The following is a 5,625-nucleotide window of genomic DNA, read 5'->3' as shown; positions in this document are numbered from 1 at the left end:
AGCATCTGCCTTTGGCCCAGGGTGTGACCCCGGGTCCCGGGATCGAGTCCCGCGTCGGGCTCCCTGCATGGAGCCTGCTTCTCCCTCTGCCTGTGTCTCTGCCTCTCTCTGTGTCTCTCATGAATAAATAAATAAAATCTTAAAAAAAAAAAAAAAAGAAGCTCGGAGCGAGGTTTCCCCTCCGTGTCCCCCTGAACACGCTCCCACGGTGCACAGTGTGCCCGGGCGTCCTCCCCTTGCCCGTCCCGCGGTCTGTGCGGCCGCCCCGGCTCCCCGCGCACCGTTCCCAACAGATGCCCAGGGAGCACAGCAGGACACGGGCAGACCTCGGGCCCGGGCGGCCCCCCATGCGCCGGGGAGCGAAGCGGCCTGAGGAGCAGCACGGGCGTCCGGGGCCTCGGGGAGGGCGCCTGGAGCAGGCGGGAGCCGGGGGCCCCAGGAGGAGGAGCGCGGGCCGCGCCCCCAGTGCTTAGGCGCCAGACGGGCCGTGTCCAGGTGGAACAGCCTTGCGCCCGCGGGGTCTTCTGCTTCCTGCAGCCGTTTTGGTTTAAACTTCAAAAACCTCCAAGGGACCGCATGCAATTACCTGGGACGCCGCCTGCCACTCCCACGATTCTGGGGGGACTGGGTGGGCCCCCCGAGGGCGCCTGCGGCTCGAGCTACGCCCGGAGCCTGGCCTCGGAACTGCTGCCCTTAGGTTGGCCGAGCGAAGGCCGCCTCCCAGGTTAGTGTGTCCCCTGAAAAAGCAGAGCGGGCGGTGGGTCGGGCGCCGGGAACTCCTGGTTTGGGACCTGAGTCCTCTGCCAGGGAAAGCTCGCTCCTCGGTCCCCCAGGGTCCCGTGGCCCCCGGGACGGGCCGCACCCAGGGCTGCGCTCTTGGGATCAGAACTGAGAGTGAATCTTGGCGACTGTCCTGGGTGCTGGAAGGGGCCCCGGGAGGCGCAGGCGCCCCCGGAGGGGAGGATGCTCTTGTTGGTCGTGGGGCCGGCCAGCCAGGCCTTGAGCAGCAGGTGCTCATCTTGTGATGCCAAAGGCTGGAGGCCCAGATGCAGGTGTCACAGGGTTGGTCCCCTCGAGGCCTGTCCGGGGCCTGTGGGCGGCCACCTTCTCCTTGTGTCCCACATGCTCCTCCCTCCGGGTGCCCGTGTCCTGACGTCCTCCCTGCACACGGATGCAGCCAGGTGCCACGAGGGCCCACCCTGAGGCTCAGCACGATCGTCCCTTAGAGACCCTGCGTCCCAGCAGACACACGCTGAGTGTTAGTGCCTCGCCCTGCGATGGGGGCCGGTGCCGGTGCTGGTGTCTGTAAGGCCTCACACGGTGGGGCCCACCCGCCGGGCGACCTTGGAGAACACCGCGTCCTCCCAGCGGCCGGGGAGGGAGGTGGGCGTAGGCACCAGGGCCGAGCCGGGGGCCGGGTGTGAGGTCCCCAACATGGTGCAACTGGGGGAGAAAGCAGGGAAACCTGTGCCTGAGGATAATCATCCCAAGGGCGGCCGCGGACCCCTGGGGTCCCCCAAGCACCCCAACCCCACGGGCTCCCAGCCAGGCAGCAGCCCCAGCGCCCCCCAACCTCCCCACCCAGCAGGGAGCCCAGCACCTGCTCCTCCTGTGGCACCTGGACGCCGGCTCCTCCATTGCAGCTGGAGCGGGGCCGCCTCCCTAGGAGCGCTTCGGAGCAGTTAGGGGTTGCAAAATGCTGTGGGGGCCTGTGGGGACCCTGCCTGCCGCCTTCCCTTTCCTGTAAACAAAGAAGCTGCCAAAAGGAACGCTCCTTGGTGCTTCCTTCCCGGCCTGACGGGGCCTGACGGGGCCTGATGGGGCCTGACGGGGCCTGACGGGGCCTCATGGGGCTGCCTGTCCTCTGTGGTCCCCGTGTCCGGCGGGCGCGCTACCAGCAGGGCCGCAGAGCCGGCCGCGGGGCTGGCGTGAACTGATGTTTATCTCAGCTTCGTGATGAACTAAGAATGTTAAGTGTGCGCCGGGCCCTTCCAAGAGCTGGAAGGATCTGGAACCATCCGAGCCCTGGAGAGCAGCTAAGGAAGGGGGGCGGGGGACCCCACAGTTACAAATAACAAATTTGGAAATAACAGATCACTTTAGCTGCGGACACGTGCAATTTTCCTAGACTGTTTTTCTTTTTTTTTTTTTTTTTCAAGGATCCTCTGAAAATCACCGAAAGGAGGTCAGCTGGAATAACAACTTCGGAATAACCGTTAGAAAGGAAACAGGTAAACATCTGAGGACGGTGAATTAGAGGAGCAGCCGCGTGTGAGGATCATCTTCTACAAGGAGCCGCTGGCAAACACGCACGTGCGGCCCCGCTCATATGTGCCCGGTGCAGACTGTGGGTGTCGTGTGTCGTGGAGGAGGGGCGTCTGCTCCTGTCACAGATGCCCAGCGTGGCCTCCTTGGAATGGCTCTCTCTTGGCTGCAGAGCAGATGCCTCCCCGGCCTCCCCGGCCTCCTCAGCCTCCCCGGCCTCCCCAGCCTCCAAGCCTCCCCTCCCCTCCCCTCCCCTGCCCTCCCCTGCCCTGCCTGGGAGCCATGCTGCATGGAGTTTCTGGCCTCCCGTGGCCGGGGCCAGGGGTGCTTTGGGCCTGGGTGCGCCCACCCGGTGGGGTTCCTGGGCGCCGGGTCCGGTCTGCCAGGACCGGGCGCAGGCCGACGGGACCCTGGGGAGGCCGCCTGTGGTGACACGGCCACAGGCAGGAGGGGGAGGCGTTCCTCTGCATGTTCTACTTTGGAAGACCAGGCCCTGATGCAGGACGAGGGGGCGGGGGGCACACTCCCCGGCACCGTTGCAAAGCCAAGGCCCGTTTTCCGTGAGCCGACTCCGGCACAGACACACGGCGGGGCCGGTCAACCTGGGCCGGCTGCTGGGGGAGCGATGGGAGCCTCCCCGAGGGGCGCCCCGTCCCCTGGCCTCTGCCCCGATTGGAGCTTGGAAGGCCGCTCCTCGCGCGACCACGGCAGCAGGTGTGCGGGGCCGCCCCCCCCCCGGGGCTCTGCCTTGGCCTGAGGCCTCCCGCCAGGGTCCTGGAGACAAGGCCGCGCGTGGGCTGGGCCTCCGGGGCTCAGGGCTGCCCGGGCCCTGACCACCTCTGCTGTGCAAGCGGCCGACGCCCGTGTTGGGGGAAGAGTCCTGCATGGGGGCCGAGGCGTGGCCTTGGGGCCCCAACGCCCCATCCCGGAGGTCACGTGCCCGGCAGCCCGGGCCCTGCCTGGACGCAGGTACCCCAGAGGCGTCGAGACACAGTCTGTTCGTCTTCGGGAAGATCCGTAGTGACGAGATGGTGTCCTGGGGGGTCACGGCTGTGGGTCAGCCCCACATCTCGGGATCCCCAGACTGGCTCATTATTCTGTGCGCTGGGCATCTCCACGTGCATCCCGTAGCTTGTCAACTACCGCGAAAGAGCCCACGGGGATCAGGACGGGAGCTGGACCCAGTCTCGAGACCAAGGTAGCGCGGCCATCTCGGGCGACACGTGTCCTCCGTGAGCGGGGACGTTACTTAGGTGATGGATTTCCGGTAGTGACGTCTTGTAGTTTGCAGGGTAAAGTGTTAAATTTCCTCCTAAGTGTATTAAATCTTTATTTTTTTATTTTATTTTATTTTATTTTATTTTATTTTATTTTTTGTGTATTACATCTTTAGAAGCCGCTGTCAACATGCTTCCTCATTTCAGAGTAGTCATCCTTAGCACAGTTGACACTCAAACGACGTAGGTTTGGGTCGTATGGCCCCACTTATACAGAGATGTCTTTCTTTCTTTCTTTTTTTCTTTTTTTTTTTAAGATTGTATTTATTTATTGAGAGACAGAGAGAGAGGAGGGAAGGGCAGAGGGAGAGGGAGAGTCTCAAGCAGACTCCCCACTGAGTGCAGAGCCCAGCGCAGGATTCGATCCCGCACCCTGAGATCACGACCTGGGCTGAAATCAAGGGTTGGACACTGAACTGACGGAGCCACCCAGGAGCCCTGCAGATGTGTTTCGATAAATATACTGGAAAAGTTGCTGGAAACGTGACAGTCTGCAAAAACTCACGGATGAACCACGGTGCTTAGAGGTAGCAAACGTTGGTGAGCTCGATGCCGTCTTGTGACTAGGCCTGAAGCATCCTGCATGCCGTACAGATTTCATGACTATTTATTCATTGGCATATAGGCCCTGACTACACGAGGTCACCATAGAGCACTTGACGGGGTGAGCACTGGGTGTTATTCTAGATGTTGGCAAATCGAACACCAAAAAAAAGTAAATTAAAAAAAAAAAGCAATCATATTGCTGCCCCGTTGTTTACAATGCCTGAATCAATATACCCGTAAATAAACAGAATTTTTTCATGTTATCTTTGGATTCTTGATAGTTGGGGGGTGACCAGCACCCCAATCCCTACATCGTTCAAGGGTCAATCGTATACAAAGAAGCAACAGACTTTTGTACATTGATCGGGACCCTGCGATGTTGGTAACCTAGTTCAGTTCCAACTTAAAAAAAAATTAAAAAAAAAAAATAAAAAAATGATTTTTTTTTTTTTTTTTTTTTTTTTTGCAGGCGCCTAGGTGGCTCTTGATTTTGGCTCAGGTCACAATCCCAGGGTCCTGGGATCAGGCCTCGCGTCGGGCTCCCTGCTCAACCTGGAGTCTGCTTCTCCTTCTCCCTCTGCTCCTCCTCTGTTGCTCTCTCTCTCTTTCTCTAAAATAAAAAAAAAAAAGAAATAATTTGGGGGGAGGTGGAGTCCTGAGACTTTTCTACATGAATTAGAAGATTTAAATTTAAAAAAAAATTGCTTTTTAAAAAATAAATATTGGACTGTTCAGGTTTTATTTTCTTGAATGAGTTCGGACGGCTTTTGTTTTTCAAAGAATTGGTCCGTTACATCGAAGTGGTTAAACGCGTAGGCAGAGAGATGATCCCATTACCCTCCTTTTATTACTTGTGTGGACTGAGCGACATCCTCTCTTTCCTTTCCAATGTCAGTAATTTGTCTTTTTTTAAATTGTTTTTTGGTCTTGTCAGGGTTTTATTGATCTTTTCTTTCATTGATTTGCTCTATATTTCGCTGTCTTTAATTCCATGGATTTCTGCTGATTTCCTTCTGATTTATTATCTTCTTCCTTCTGCTTGATTTGGATTTATTTTGCACTTTTCTAGATTTTAAAGGAGAAGTTTAGACCGCTGATCTGTCGGCTCGCGCAAGCATTGACTGCTGTAAATTTCTCTCTAAACAAAACCTTAGTGACATGCGACTGGCGTTTCTAAGCTGCCTTATTATTTTCATGCCAGTCAAGATCATTTCTAATTTCCCTGTAGACTTCTGTTTTGACTCGGTTCATGTGAGCTGTTCAAAGCATGTCCTTCCATTTCCAAATGTTTGGGGATTTTTTTTTTTTTTCAGATTTCTTTTTCGTTTTGGTTTCTAGATTAACCCCATGGTTGTCAGAGAATGGGATTTGTGGCCTTGAGTGTTTGGCCTTTGTCAGTGTTAGTCTCATGGGGCTGGACGTGTCCGACCTCGCGGGATGGGATGTTCCTGGAGCTTTAGGATGCGGATGCTGCTTTGTGAAGCAGATCGTCCTATAAATGCCCACGACGTCCAGGTTGTGGATGGCACTTTCCAAA

Source organism: Nyctereutes procyonoides, unplaced genomic scaffold, assembly GCF_905146905.1.
Source record: "Nyctereutes procyonoides isolate TBG_1078 unplaced genomic scaffold, NYPRO_anot_genome, whole genome shotgun sequence".
In the NCBI taxonomy this organism is placed as follows: Eukaryota; Metazoa; Chordata; class Mammalia; order Carnivora; family Canidae; genus Nyctereutes; species Nyctereutes procyonoides.
Note: the sequence above shows the minus strand (reverse complement) of the source record.